Source organism: Miniopterus natalensis, chromosome 18 (assembly GCF_054644295.1).
Source record: "Miniopterus natalensis isolate mMinNat1 chromosome 18, mMinNat1.hap1, whole genome shotgun sequence".
NCBI lineage: Eukaryota > Metazoa > Chordata > Mammalia > Chiroptera > Miniopteridae > Miniopterus > Miniopterus natalensis.
In genome coordinates, this window is record NC_142098.1 from 30396151 (window position 1) to 30413062 (window position 16912).

Sequence of the window (16912 nt, forward strand, 5' to 3'; positions counted from 1 at the left end):
CTCATCACTGATGTTTCTCCCTCTCTCCCTCTGCCTTCCTCTCTCTGAAATCAATGAACACATATTAAAAAAATAATAAAAATTTTCTCACTATGACCAATGATAAACAGTTTATTTCAACGTGAGATAAACATCATATAACAAAGAAAAAAATCAAATATTTGAATATTAGATAGGTATCATTACTCTTCTCAGATTTGGAGCCTGAGGCCTATTTCTTTGCTAACCTTATAGGTAACACATATGTGGGAAATATTTAAGTCAGTCACAGGACACCGAGGCATTCTCCCTGGTATAAATGGATGGACTGACAGAAATATAAAAGGCACTCTTTTCAAACAGTGCCTGGTCTCTTGCAAAATCAAATCATCTTATTTCATACCAGTGCTAAACATCCCATACTTCTAGAGCTTAGAGAATCTGTGATTTACCATACAGGGGGAAGTGTGGGATTTTATCTTTTTTTTTTTTTACATCTGCAAGCATACCAGGGTGCTCACTGTGTGTCTTGGCCTTTTCTGCTGCTCTCAGTTGGGTTATGAGCCACAGTGCACTATTTAAGGTGACTTCTGCTCCAGTCTAACTCCCGGGGGAAGCCCCATTTCTCATGAGGGTAGGGTGTGGCCGCTCCTCCAGAGGAGCCCAGTCGATGGCTCAAGCCCACGCCAGTGGCTTCGCAGGTGAGTTTGAGAGATCACAGGAATATTTAAACACAGGAAACGTAAGTCAGGTTTATAGCTAAGTTGCCTGTTTTCTGCAGCCTCAACTGAGGACGTTTCATGAAATAGTCTCCCAAGAAAAAGGGACCCTAGGTAGAGTTAACTCCCTACTGGAAAAGGGATCCCAATGAGACAGTCACCGAATCCTGACGAGGAGGAAACGGCGGCTCAGGCGATGCGAAGGGGTTAGGGTGGAGCAGCGGCAGACACTACCGAGGCGTGGGCCACATTCCGAGCATCACAGTTCCGCCCGCCAAGCTTTTCGGAGGATGCAGAAATCCCGAGGGGTTTATACGTGTAGGGCCCTAGCCACCCTTCTCACGGCGGAAAGCCTGACTTGTCTCCACAGCCAGTTTACGAGGTTAACTATTTCCACGCTGCCAGTGGGGTGTCTTTTCTGTTTGTCTGTCTTATCTGTTTTTTTTTATTTCTCTCTCTCCTGTTTTTTCTTTTGTTACTTGTCCAGACTCCAAGGCTGTCCAAAGAAACAGTCATCTCTCACTGTGTCACACCCCAGTGTCGCAAGCATCTGGCACAGAGAAGTTGTTTTACAGATTTTTTTTTCGAAAAGAGGGAGGCAGGAGGAGAGAGGGTGGAGAAAGGAAGAAGGAGGGAAAGAGAAGACGGAAGGAAGGCGAGCGAGTGCATGTGCCTAAAAACAGGAGATCCAAAGTGTCTTCATAAAACAAAACCCACAAGGTAACACTTTATTTACACAAAATCATCTGTCTTGAGAACATAATATTTTGGGGAGGCAACAGTGCATCTGTATAAATCTCTACACTCAGACATGTCAATATTACAGTTTTCTTTATATTTATTATGAACTTAAAATGGTTTAGAATATTTTAACATCAAATTGATCCTTTTTTGATGGTGACCTCTTAACCATAACTATTGCTTCTCTTTTCATTCATTCATCCATTCTATAAAATATATATTTTACGCTTATCTCATGCTACTCAGACTTAACAGATATTTTAATAACTTTAGCTAATCGCGGTGTAATCTGTTAGCAGATTTGGGGAGACTAAGGACAGAGAACAGAAGAACAGCAGTGTTTGGGTCCCTTTTAGGGTAAATCAAGGTTCTGGTATGTTTGGCTGAAACACAGGCAAAGAAAAGCTATTTATTCAAATTCTGATATATTATGGTTCAAAAAAAAAGAGAGAGAGAATTTCGATGTTGATGCGTATTTGTATGTTGGCCAAACAGTCATCGCAACCTACCTGTAGATAATTGAAAATAATTTACCAGTTTGCAGCAAAGTAATGTCTCTCGTGCATATAAATTTAAAATAAAACTGAAGCATCATCCCCAGAAAGGTGACCAAACAAACCCAAAAAGACCGCTTTCGAATGCGTGCGGGAGGGAAGGGAGCGTGGGGGTGGGACTGCCCGGAGGCCGGGCCGGGGCCTAGGGAGGGAAGGCCGGCTGCTCGGCCGGAGCCGCCTGCGATCCGGGAAAAGAGCTTCGCTTCGGGGAGACCGTGGGCGGCCCTGCGGCCCAAAGGAAAGCGGCTGCGTTTTGTTTCTTATAAAGAAACCGGGCCTCTCCTGCTCTTCCCCTTCCCCGCCTCTCAGATGCCCGCAGCCTCTCCTGACAGGTAGACACAGATGCCTTCACCAAACTTTTTTTTAACCTGAGCACCAACAACCTCTGTCATCAAACCCTGTCTTGCCACTGCCACCTTGTGGGCAGGACACTGCCATGCAGGCCTCCCGGTGGCCAAATCAGGAGCAGGGACAGGACGTTTGTATCTTCCCGGGAGTGAGTGAGAAGCTGAGGATGAACAGATACTGCAGATGAGCCACAGAGGCCTCGCCTGCCCTCCCGCTGAGCGCCATCCGCCGCTCAAACGTGCGTGTGTCTCCTAGGGCGAGCGTGGCGGGTTATGCGTGCGGGCATGGGTGTGTGCCTATGATCGTATATATTTATGCACCGGCTGTTATAGATGTGTGCTCTCCTATAAATGTTTTTATAGTTACACAAGTATCTATTGCAGATGACAAGATAACACATGGAGCGGGGTTTCCGTGCACATTAAATTAGTCGTAACGGGGCAATATGAGGTTATATAGCATCATATGTCCCTTTAAAAATCCTGAGAAGCTATCTGCCTCAATATTGGTTTGAAAAGGGCAGCAAGATCATTAGCGACTGTTATTTTTCATACTTAAAACTGCCCCACCGCCTCTCCCCTCAGCCTCTCCCCATTATTTCACTTTCTCTTTTTATCTCACCCCTGCTTCAACCTATGTATAAATTAGGTGATTTAAACGTAACTATTAATATCTTGTTTAAGGAGAAAGTGTCCCAGATCCCTGTGCCAACTGAAAGATGTATTTTATTTCAGAATTCTAGATATTCCACGTGACCTTGACCGTATGGAGACTGGCATGGCCATCGCACGTGTTATATGCTGTAGAGCGAGGTTTCTTGACGGTGGCACTGTTGGCATTTGGGATAGGCCTTGGCGGGGTGGAGGTGGTGCCCCGTGCACCCTTAGCCTCTCCCGCCTAGGTGCCAATAGCATGCCTGTCCCAGCCTCCAGCATGACAACCCACAGTGTCACCAGGTTCTGCCATATGCTTGGGCAGGGGCGGGGGTGGGCTTGGATGTAAAGCATCATTGGTTGAGAACAAGTCCTCCAGGGAAGTGACCTTGTAGTCATTTTTAAGGTATATCCTGTCCTCTCTCTTATCTCACCAACCTCTCCTGGCATTTTTGCTCACATCCTTTCTCTCAGCTTCAGTGCAGAAAGACGTCACTTTCTTGAAGATCATACATGTCCCTAGCACTTTTTATTAGACTACACCTTTGTGTATTCTTGGAATATTTTCATCTCTCTTGTTAAATAATAGGATTCTTATGACCCAGGGAGAAGTAAAAGGGGGGCTTCCTTTTCTCTAAAGCAACATTTCTCAAAATGTGTTCCGTGGAGCACTGGCACGGCCGTTTGGGATTCGTTCATTGGTTGTGTGTGCCTGTGTGTGCACTTGCAGGTGTGTGTATGTGCAGCTGTTTAGAGTTGGAACAATGGCAAGCCATATTCCCGTGGTGGGCTGTCACAATGGGCAGTGATACGTAAAAGGGCTGTAGAAATCCTGTGGTTCATATAGCTGTTTAATGCGGTTGCTTTCCCCCTCAAATATATTGGATTATGTTTTGATCATATAGCGTAAGTCATATATGGAGTTTTATTTCTACAGCAGCCACATTAAGGCATTTAAGAAACATGAAATTTAACAGCAAATTTGGTGAATAAAATGTGTCTAAAATTTGATTTTTCTACATTAAATAATTATATTGAAATAGGAGAAACCAAATTCTGCTTTGAGGGGACAGGCTCAGAGTTGAGGATGGGACAGGAAGGATGAGAAGTGTGATTGATGAGTCCTCACAGGTCGGCTAAGCTGGTATTTGAAAGAGTGAAAGATGTTCATAGGCAAAAGGGGGAAAGGGTATTTCAGATCAAGGAAATCATCGCAACAAAAACAGGCTGGTATAAGAGAAGTCTCAGGAACAAGGAGCCCCTCTGTGAGGCCACCGACTGCTGGAGGTCATTTCATGAAAGGGGGAGCTGGAGAGAAAGTGTTGGCCTTAAAATAATTTTGAGGGAAATTTTACGATGTTGTTAAAGAGTGGTCCATAGACTTCTGTGACCGATTATTAATGGAGGTCCCCACCTGCACCAGTTACAAGATAAGAAAGGCTAATCACACAGGATTGCATCTTCAAGCGCAAATGTGGAGAATCACTTTGGATCGCATCTCCTTTCAGAGCTGCATCACATCAGAGGGACAAGGGAAACTTTAGGACAGCGCTGTCCCATAGAAATTATGTGACACAGTAACGTAAGTCACATGTGTAGTTTTGTTTCTACAGCAGCCACATTAAAGCATTAAAAAAAAAGTTGCAACTTCACAGCAAATTTGGTCAATAAAATGTGTCTAAAATGTGGTTTTTCTACGTTAAATAGCTATATAAAATTTTTAATGAAATATTTCACATTTCTTTTTTCAAACTAAGTTATTGAGACCCACTGTGTGTCTTACACTAACAGCGTGTCTTGATTTGCACTGGCCACGTTTCAAATTCTCGATCCCCACGTAAGGCTATCGATCATCCTACTGAACAGCACTTGTTCCTGCTAGTGGAGGAAAAGTGATAAAAAGTCACTGTTAATGATGGTGTTGGCTACATGCAGTTTCCCTTTATATATTTATACATAAAAAGGTCATCCTATTCTATTCTGTTCTGTCCCACTCCATTCCATTCCTATGCCATAAATGAGTGTTGAATTTTTTCAAATGCATTTTCTTTTTCTTATAAATATGTTTTTTATTGATTTTAGAAAGAGAGAAAGGGAGAGGGAGAGAAACATCCATGAGAGAGAAACATTGGTCGGCGGCCTCCTGCACGCCGCCTACTGGGCATCGAGCTGGCAACCCGGGCATGTGTCCTGACCGAGCATTGAACCAGGGACCTCTTGGTTCATGGGTCGATGCTCAACCACTGAGCCACACCGGCTGGGCTCAAATGCTTTTTCTACATCTGTGACTGGAAAGTCCTTCATTCACTCTCTTTTCCCTCCTAAATGTTTGGTAAAATTCAGCTGTGAGTTATAAAAGAAATATTTGCAATAAACTGTACCCTCCTCTATATTAGGGAAATGTTGGGGCAAGATATTCGTCTTATAAACATTTGACATGGATGCCGTAGGAACCTAATATGGGACTGCAGTTTTCTTTGTAAGGTTTGTAATTAGAAGTGCAAGCACTTTAGCACTAATGTAATCCCTTTCATCTTATAATAGTTTTGCTAAATAGTGTTTTCCAGGAACGTATCCATGTTTAGTGTCTGGCAGTGATAGCTGCGGCTTATTCATTGTAACAGGCACCAGAAAGTAAGTTTTCATAGTCAACACCCCCCCTTTTTTCTCTCTGATATTGTCTATCCATCAATATTCTAGAACTCTATCACTTTGGACCAGGCCCATCAAAAGCTCTGTTGGCAATGTCATTGGGACCATTTGCAACCTAATTAATCTATCTTTGAGGTGACTCAAAACAGCATACACACCTCCTTAATTGCTACAAGCTCACACCCACTGGGCACCACAAACAGAGAGGAAGCAGACTCCCATGCACCCTGCAACTGCTGTGTTAGCATCATTTACTGCAAGATTAATGAGAGAAGCTGAGAAAGACAGAAGTGTGAAATCAAACCGTAGTTTGGGTTGTAAAAAACTTCTAATTCCTCTTAAAATAGAGCAACTATTTAATGCTTAATATCAGTCTTATGGGCCACGTTAGGGATTTTATTTTTCATTATACCCTTTATTTATCTCAGTGAACTTTGCAAAGCCGGAACCCTGTAAATCGCGTTGTTTAAAAGAAACCTCAAAATTAAAATGAATGTTTCTTTAAATGTTTAAAATGCAGTCCTTTATGGAGTAATCAAATTAAGAACATATATATTCATTTTGCTGAGAATAAAATGGAAAATGTTTAATATGTCAGATTCACTGTTTAAAATCTAAACATTTATTAAAATAACCATAGTAACAGATGACATGGAAAAGAAGAACATAATTAAGTACCTAGTAAATTCAACCAGAAAACACATACAAGCAAATCAATAACAACAAAAACACTCACAAAAAACAACAATAAAACCCTTGAGTGCTTGACTTCAAACTCAGGCTCCTTGAGTGTGAAGCATTGTCATGTCGATATTTCAGTCTTATTAAGTAAGCTGTATGTAGAATAGTAAGACAGAATAGGTAAACTCCTCTGAATTTCAGTGATATAATAAAAACAATGTAAAAATGTTCCAACCATTCCAATTATCAAAAAACAAATATTTGCGTTACATAAAAATATACCGATTCATTTCTTGAAATAAAATAATCCTTAACGTGGCATGATTTAATTTTACTTGTGAAAAGTCCATTGACTTTTTAAATAGCATATATATATATATGGAGTAGAGTCCAATTCACGTGTAGACTGTGGTGTGCTGATGGAGTTCGCAGACTCGGGATCTAATACTTGGAGCCAGGGGTGGCCGCCTGTCACTTAGGCTCAGGCCTCTCGTATTGAGAAGTAAGACGGAGGAGAAGGACCCTTGTCTTCACTCGGGCCCTGAATGTTCATGAGGATCCTGTGGGCGATGAATGCCAGTGTAACTCAGAACCACTGGGTCATTCAAAAATGTCCATTTATTCTCAAACCCACTTGATTTTTTTAATGTATACAGAAATAAATGAGGCCCCCATTTATTATCAAAAACTTAAGATAACCTCGGGCAGATGTCCCGAATCTTCAAATAAGCTAAGATAGCCCCAGTGGTAACTTTCATGAAGCTTATTATTATTATTATTATTATTATTAATTATTTTTATACAGCATGATTCTAAAAAATATATAATCTCTCTGAGAGATAAAGTAATAAAGCAGATTTTCAATTCGTAAATTATGTGACCAAGACAGTAAGTAGTCAGATGCAATAGATTGTGAAAAGCCTGGAGGTTTGCACAAGGTTTGTGGGAGTCCCAAGGTTTGTGGGAAGCAAAGCAAAGCAGATGAGAAGTCCTTATGAAGGAAGAAACAAACAAACAAACAAACAAACAAAAACAGCTGGCATAAGAGAGTTTATACTATCTGAAATGCATGTGTGTGTCCACACACAAACACGCAACATATGCGCACACGTAAGGCTACCAGTGGATCAAGTAAGTGTTGGACTTCATTTAACTTATATACTAGTGAGAGATAGCAGAAAAGCAAATAAATCATTATGATTCTAGGTGCTTTAAAAATAGCAAGACAGAATAGGTGAGCTCCTCTGAATTTCAATGGTATAATAAAAGAGGCGCCATGCAAAGGAAAGGAGGTGCTGCAGTGAACAGAGTAGTACTGAAGATGCATTTTGAAAAATGAATGAAGTATTTGAGAATAGGTGAGGAATTCGATCTGGCGGGATTGAAGGGCCTAGAGGAAGGATTAGGACTGGTCAAAGAGCTTAAGGTCATAGTACAATAGGGCCGATATGATATTCTGTAAGTATGATATTCATGCGTGGTCAGAGAAACCATTGAGTGGCCCCATGCAGTGGAGTGCCCTCCCAATTTCAGATCCTTTTTGCCTGCCCTGTGGGGAAGGGATTTGGGATAATAAAATGAGAGATACAAGATCATTAGGTGGCTGTTTCAGTAGTTTGGATAACAAACGATGTTTCTCAAAGTGACAACGTGCAGTAGGGTGGAGGTTAGCAAATAAATACATGTGAATGACCATGATTCATATAATAAATACATGTGAATGACCATGATTCATATAACCTAAACAATCGGATCTAGGGTGGGAGATAAATTATTAAAGACAGCAAGCTCGTCTACCCCTCTTCTGAAAGAGATCCATTGCAAGTTTCATGGGGCTAAAGGTACACATTGGATTTGGTGCTACTCCAACATAAAATCTCCTGCTAAACAAACACATTCTCTTCACATTACACCCAAAATTCCACAATAGCCTTGTACACAATTATATTCTCATGCTGGGTTATGAAGGTGAACTCCCCTCTTAGAACTAAAGAATTGAAAGCATTTTTATTGAAATGACTGACCTTTGCCATAAAATGTTTCAGGAAATAATCAGTACTCTAAAAAGGAGAGAGCTCCCTTTTCCTCTTTTTCTTTCTCAATGTAGCATGTTCTGAGCACTGGCACAAAAATTACACATCCCATATAATGTGGGTGTTCTGACTGCAGTCAAGTTAGATAAATTGTAATAAACCCAAATTGTCGCTAAAGCTCTCAGCTTATGCCATCTAATATTGTGTGAATACATTTTATTTCCTACCATTATGAAACAGCCAAGAGTATAATAAATTACTTACCTAAGCCCTTTGAGGATTTTTGCATAATTTACCAAAACAAATTGCTTTTAGCGGAAAAGCTGCTAATTTACATGAGTAGGAAGTGTTTTCCTTGGTGTGATGAATTTAATTTCAATTTCCCTGTTTGCATGAATTCACTCCAGTAATTCATCACTGTTAGATTAAACTACAACTGTGTTTTCCTTGAGTGGGCCCCTAACATTCAATATATATGAATGAAAATAAACTGCCTTTATGGTATGGCTATATGGGATATATATAATACATGAATGTTATAGGACCTTTTTAATAGAATAAATAATCATTAGAACTGATAAGTAATGACATGCATAATTTAAAAATATGAGCAAAGTCATTTTTATACTCTTACAAAGTTATAATTCAGGTTTTAGAAAAAATATTTCTGGCCTAGCCAGGCGTGGCTCAGCAATTGAGCATTGGTATAGGATCCAGGAGATCGAGGTTCGATTCCCGGTCAGGGCACATGCCTGGGTTGTGGGCTCGATCCCCAGTTGGGGGCATGCCAGAGGCAGCTGATCAATGATTCTCTCATCATTGATGTTTCTATCTCTCTCTCCTTCTCCCTTCTTCTCTCTGAAATCAACAAAGATATATTAAAAAACAAAAACAAAAAAACATTAAAAATACATATTTCTAAAAGAAGAAAGAGACATGCTTATATGTACCAACTTGTGCCCTGGGTATTTTCCATTTGTTATGCTATTTTCCTAACATCTCTATGAGGTAAGATTTATTGGTCTCTTCTGGAATTAAAGGAATCTAAAGTTAGGAAAGGAAAACCCTTAACCTCTTTGCGATATAGTTGGAGACTCACTGAGGCATGCACTCTGTCTTCAGTTACATGGCCTGTCTTCTCTCATATAATGTATAATATTAGAGTATTTGTCATTTGAGCTCCATGAACTATGATTATATATATACACACACATATGAAAATGTATTTGTGTGTATTTATATACATGCCCATATCTCATTTTTGGAACAAAATGTTACTTAGACTTCACAGAGCATTTGTGGAAAATTACAGACCTTGAACAAATTCTCATGACGTATCTCTTAAGACTAATGCCTTAATTTTTAACTCTAGGACTATGCTAATTATCTATTGCTAAAAACAAACTGGGGGGGAAAAGTGAGTAGCTTAAAAGAACCAACATTTACTATCTCACACAGTTCATGAGCGTCAGGATCTAGGAGTGGCTTAGTTGAGTGGTTCTGCTCTAGAGTCTCTCTCGGGAGGCTGCAGTTAAGCTGTTGGCTGGAGCTGCAGTCATCTCAGGATTTAACTGAGTCTAAAGAATTAACCGCCACACACACTCATGTGGTTGCTGGCAGGCCTTCGCTCCTCCCTGGTGTTTGGCCGTGGACCCCTGCTCCTTGCCATGCAAGCCTCTACCTAGGATGCCTAAGTGTCCTCAGACCTGGCAACTTGTTTTGCCCAGAATGAATGACCTAAGAGCTCTGTCTAGCAAGAGACCATCCAGGGCAGAAGCTGCGGTCTGTTATAACCTGCTCTCGGCTGTGGCATCCTGCCGCTTCTGCGGGGCGCCACCGGTCACCCAGACCAACACTGGTTCAGTGTGGGAGGAGACCTCAGCGAGGCGTCAACACTGGGAGGCAGGCATTAGAGCGGGCCACCTTGGCATCCGGCCACCGCAGGTACCAAGGACATACATTTCCACAGCAAAGTAAGAACACTGCCGCTGATATAAAACAGTCCCCAGGAACAAAGTTTGTCTCTGAAACTGCCCAGGTCTTCAGGGGTGTAGAAATAAGTTGCTCTCACAACTTGTAAGATCTGGACAATGAACTTAATGTCACAGCTAAAATGTGTGACAATACAGAACGTTAACTGCAAGGCAACCTCTCCCGACCCCCAAAGATCGGAGTGTTGCAGAGGCTGTGTTTGAACCACGTCATAAAGTCGGGTCCATTCCTTGGATCACTTTGATAAGAGAGGACATTTCCCATAATTTCGGCGGTGATAAGACCCCACTGTCAGGCGGGCGCCACCAGCATGTCAATGAGCGATGCTGGAGATTCCAGCTAATGTAGAACCGATGACTGTGGTTTAAACACCTAGAGGGAGCTAGGTGACTGTCGGTTGGGGTTCAAATATTGATTCCATTTAATTCTCTTGACCTTTCCTGCAATACTTGTAGTCCCTCCCTCCCTCCCTCCCTCCCTCCCTCCCTCCCTCCCTCCCTTCCTTAAGAGGGAGGGAGAGAGATAGAAACATCAGTGATGAGAGAGTCATTGATCAGCTGCCTCCTGCATGCCCCCAACTGGGGATCGAGCCCGCAACCCAGGAATGTGCCCTGACCGGGAATCGAACCCCAATCGCCTGGATCCTAGGTCGACGCTCAACCACTGAGCCACGCCCGGCCAGGCTCTTTTTGTTCTTAATGTCTAGAAAGACAAGATGCATTCCCTTGACCAGTGTAAGTCAATCCTGTGCACTGGCACTTAAGGAGAATCTGAGGGGGCAGCTCCATCTCTTCCTCGCGGTCCCCTTCCATGCAGCCAGGTCACAAACATGGACTATGCTGGCTGCTGCAATCAGTCATATTAATTTGCTCCAAGTAGAGTATTCTGTAATAATACAGGGAGGAAAATTGCAAACTTGCTAGTATTTTTATATAGATCCCTATGCATGAAAATGTTGGTAATAACTTTCTCTATGAAAAGGACCACCTATAATAACTTAATCTGCACAAGCCTCCTGCATAGGAATATAATGAGATGGGTACTTGCAGAACGCTCTGTTTGTTTAGCTTTGGCCTTATAAAAAACAATCATTTGCATATTTCTCTCAATTAAGTATTATCCTGACATACTTAATTAAAACTATAAGGGGCACTGACAATATTTTATTCTTTTAATGAAAGAGGAGACGTATTATGCATTTCAGACCGTTTTCTGTATTTCATTTTTCTGACTTTTTTTACCACTCAAACTGTGCTCCTTCTCTGAATGTTGTCAATTAGGATAAAAAGAAGAAAAATTAAAGTCGCTCTTGAAAATGCACTCGTGTTTGTTTGTGGAATCTGTGTACATTCAGGAAGTTGTGATTTGCATATTTCATGTGTAATTAAGCCCAGGAAAGGGAGCTCTGGAGAAGCTGGGGCGGTTTCTCGCCCTACCCATGTCTTTATTTGTCATCGCTGGGGATTCATGTCCAAAGACGTGGTCTCTTCTTTACAAACGTTAGACTCATTTTTTTCCTTCCCTCAGAATAATACTGTTCGGATTCCTTTAAATGTCTACTGTGTACCTTCCGATGTATTTGTGGGTATATATTGAGTGCCAGGGCTGAGACAATGGGTGTTGAGATAAACGTGGTGAAACAAAACGTACACGGTGTTTGATTTCTGGAAACTTGAGTTGGAACCATAGCCCTTCCATTATATTTATGAAAGGTTTCTCTAAGTCACCGCCATGCCATCAATAAAATGGAAATAACGGCACATATTCCATTGACTGTAACATCAAACGGAGGATGTCAGCCGCTTAATGTACATGGAAGCACTTTGTAAACTGTTACGCATAAAACAAACATAATATTTTTCTGAGATTGAAATCTCCTTAAATCAAGAAGAAGACAAAATAAATTAATGGCTCCTGTCGAAAAGAGGCTCATAAGTCTAGCTGGAAAGACAAATATATAAGTCTCCATAATTCAAGTAGAGGGGAATGTGTAATATATGAGAGACATAAAGCAAGTACATAAATATGGCAAACCCGCCTGCAGTTCATTTTATTTCTGTGAGTGGGCCTCTTTGGCATAAGACCACTGGGGATAGATCAGGACCAGGGGAAGTGAAATTTCATCCCCAAGGTGGAAGTCCAGAATGTTTTTATTTGAACTTAGGATCAAAGAAAACTGGGATATTTAATACAGAGCTGGGGAAAGTAGGTTTATAGTTGCATTGCCCTGTAGAATTAGGGAAGTCCCAGGGGCGTGGGGGGCAGGGACTACCAATGGGATGGGCCCTGGAGGAGAGTTTGGGCAGGTTTCCCAGTGAAGGAGCCATTGGGGAACATGTACCTTTTTGATGACATCAAATCTTTGCAAAAGTGTCATGAAAATCAACATAGACTAGGGAACAAGAATGGTGGTAAACAGTTTAATTCTGAGGCTTCAAAAATTGTGCAGCCTGCATCCTCTTAGTAATTAATTGCGGTTAGCTCAGGATGAAATCGTTACAATGTTATATGTTTTTACTTTTATTTTATATGCATTTAAGAAAATAACCACTAAGCTCTTTGAACATAAAAACGTCTGTTTTTTAGACCGCGCTATGCAATAATATGAATTGTTAGATATTTCATTGGACATGCGGGCACTGTGAAAAGATTTCTGAGAGAAGGGCACAGAAACTGAGAGTGTTTTGCAACCTGTGAGTGGCCCTGTTTTGTATTTCCCGAGGTGGCTGAGTGCAAGTTGAAACTTTGGACCCCTCTGTCAAAGTCATTCATGTAGAGTTGCCTTCTTTGCTTTTGGACGTAGGTATAGGTCCGCAGGTCTTCATGAGTGGCCGCTAGAGAGCACGCGACATCACTCATAAGTACAGTGGAGTCAATTTTCTGTTGGGTAAACTTGGGCCAGTGGTGAGTTGGGATGGGACCTTTTTCTCTTTCTTGTACCCCTCTGAGGGGTGTGTGTATGTGTGTGTTGTAACATTTGCAAAGTTGTGCAAGCCACATGAGCACACCCACTCTATGAACTGCTGTTTTTCCTTGAAGGTCTCTGAGGGAATGGCCAGAATACAAAGCATGCCACTGCAGAGCTTCACATCTCTTCCTGACTCAAATTTCTCTCTCATCATCATGACTGTCCCGGTTTTAAACCTTTATCAGTACAGTGTCATCTCTGTAATATTTTCCCCGGTCTCACTTCCTAGATGACCCAGGCTTCAGCCAATGAAAGAACCATTTCACCATATAAATTCATTGGTACTAATTAGACTATAGTTTCGCAAAATATTATCATCAGAAAGGAAGTTTTCATGTTTTCCAAATTTTCTTTGGGCAAAGATTCCTAAATGGAAGTTTTTGTCAGCCCTTGGAATCTTTCCAAAAAGACACATTGACAAATTTTAGTGACATGGAACTGACCATGTTCTAAGATATCTCCATTTCAGTTTTCTTTTTTTTTAATCTTAACAATACAGTCTATATATGGCTATTTGTCATTAAATTAGTGCATTAAAAATAATCTAATGCAACTTTCAAGCTACTTTGTTCTTCTGATTTTAAAGGAATCATTACATTTTACTTTTGCAAGTATCAGAAGTGTCCAGCTGGCCCAGCTGGCATAGCTCAGTGGTTGAGCATTGACCTATGATCCAGGAGATTGCGGTTCGATTCCAGGTCAGGACACATCAAGCCCGGATTGAGGGCTTGATCCCTGGTGGGAGGCAGGCATGAGGCAGGGAATCAATGTTTCACTCTCACATTGATGTTTCTCTCTGTCTCTCCCTCCTCCCTCCTTTCTCTCTAAAAATCAATTTTAAAAATCCTTTAAAAAAAGGTTATGCCCGACTGGCATGGCTCAGTGGTTGAGCATCGACCTAGGATCCAGGAAATCGAGGTTCAATTCCTGATCAGGACACATGCCGGGGTTGTGGGCTCAATCCATCAGTAGGAGGCATACAGGAGGCAGCTGATCAATGACTCCCTCTCATCATTAATGTTTCTCTCTCTCTCCCCCTCTCCCTTCCTCTCTCTGAAAATTAATAAAAAAAAAAATCTTTAAAGAAAAATAGGTACTATTTTATAAAGGTCAGCACTGAGGTCATACCTTGTGAGTTGCACCATGAGTGTTTCAAAACTAGGAAATGATCAGTTTGGTTTTTCTACCCTGTTTTATCTGACTATTTCAAGACAGGCTTATAAAATGAGCACTTTTTGGAGTTATTGGAAGGTTACAGACTTTACATCGTTAATAATCTGCTTACATAATGCTTTCTAATAATGAGTTCCAAACGATTAATTAGCTCCTTCATTACATGGGAATTCAGTCTGCCACACAGGGCAGAAGAGGTGCAGATGCACTCCCCTTATTCATTGCTCCTACCGAGTTTCTCCACGCGAGGATCCCCACTGACTTCTGATACAGGGAACACAGGGAGCATTAAAAGACCAGAATCTGCTCTTGCTTTACCCCTGTCGGGCTCCTTTGAAGCTCCTGTGAACTTAGTAGGAGCTCAGAGTTGAGTTCAACGTCTCCCAGAGAAACAATGTGCTGAGAATTCGGCTTCCTGTCCATCTCTGGCAGGTCTTCTCGGAAAAAGTTCACCTACTTGAAAGTTTGAAGTCAGTATTTTTGAGCTTGAACTTTTTCGTCAGTTGATATTTGTCTTTTTTTTTTTTTTCCTTCCGATGCGCTCTTGCAACAGCATTTATCCCAAATTCGTCCAGTAATCGGTCTGGTTGATGATCCCGGTTTAAAAATCATTACTGCTCACAACCACTGATGTTTCACGCTTCACATTTAAGCTCTCACCAGTGTTCCAATGAAACATTTCCGTCGCCCAAGTGGCAATAAAAGATCTCATTACCGTCATTGAGGGGATTTTTGGACTTCTATAGGCTGATCTATTGTGGACTCTGTCACTAAAGTCACTAGCACACCCTTCAAGGTTCATCCTTTGTGGTTGTCAGAACCTGGCAGAGATGAAATTTTTGTAGATAACGTTCAGTCAACTGACACACATTCTTTTTTGCCACCAGATAAATTCCAGGGACCATTCTCAATAATGGGTCCATGTCACCATTTCTCTGGTCTACCATGTGTTTCCTAAGAATCGTGTACACTTATATCAGGGACTCTCTTGGACTCTATTTTTTTTTAAAAACATACCTTTATTGATTTCAGAGAGAGGAAGGGAAAGAGAGAGAGATAGAAACATTAATGATAAGAGAGTTGTCATTGATCAGCTGCCTCCTGCACGCCCCCCACTGGGGATCGAGCCTGCAACCCAGGCATATGCCCTGACCGGGAATTGAACCCCAATCACCTGGATCCTAAGTCGATACTCAGCTACTGAGCCATGCCCTGCCAGGCTCTCTTGGACTCTTAATGAAAACACATGGATGAGACACAATCATCATGCAGAACAAAGATTTTTTTTTTAAGACAGTCAATTCTTAATAGTTTATAGTTCTGAAGCAGAAGACCTATATGATGAGTATTTTAAATATAAATAAAGTGTGCATCTCTGTTTCAACAGAAAAGCCCTCTACCATTTTTAGAAAACATAGGTTTAATTCCCAATAGATATCTAATTTGAAAACTAAAATAATCCCAGCTTATTCCATTTAAATCATATTTTAAGGTCATGAACTCACTTCTTTTGACTTTGCCACCAACCTCTAGGTGAAATGTTTCAAAAGCTTGCATAGAGAAGATTTTTCCCATTAAAATGCAAATCAGTTTCCTTAGTGACAAATGTTAAATTAAAACCCTAAAGTGGAGACATGCCTTAATGGCTGCAAATTTATATCCAATTCTGTGTCAAGTTCTGAGTTCTCGAGTCCTATCAGAGGTAAAGTTAGCAGAAATGGCTTCTCAAATTATGCCATGCCTGATAATGTAATCGCAACTGTTCAAAGAACCATTTCTAACAAGGAATAGGCTTTAATTGTTAACACCAATTGTTAATAAATAAGCATGATCTTGAAATAATTGTTTGATGGTATTTTGTTGAAATTATATGTATTTGCTTAAAAATTTGATAAAGAATTTGACACTGAAATCTCATATTACAGTGATTAAAGGGACCTGAGATCTTGGATAAAGGCAGGGCTAAGTATTAATTTGACTGTGATACTTTGTCCCTGAATGCTTTTGATAGAGCTCACAGTATTCTTTAAAAGCTCAATAAATGCAATATGGTATTCTGGATTGGATCCTGGAAGGGAAAATGACAGCAGCGGAAAACAGGTGAAATCCAAATATATATTTCTATGTATATGTATGTATGCATGTGTGCATGCATTTATTTCTTTTCGCTGTAGCCACTGAAAGGGCCTAGAAGGAGCATCAATTCTAGCACTAATGAGCGTACCTGGAACCCAGGTCTAGGCTTCAAAGTATCCCTCGCTACCAAAAGGAATCAGGAATTCCGCAGAAAAAACTGATTCCAGAACCAGGACAGGAAAAGTATGGAATGAGCCTGGAACATCTAGTTACGTTGCAACCTAGAGGTTGATGGCAAAGTCAAAAGAAATGCCTCATACAGGCATTTCCATTACATGAGCCT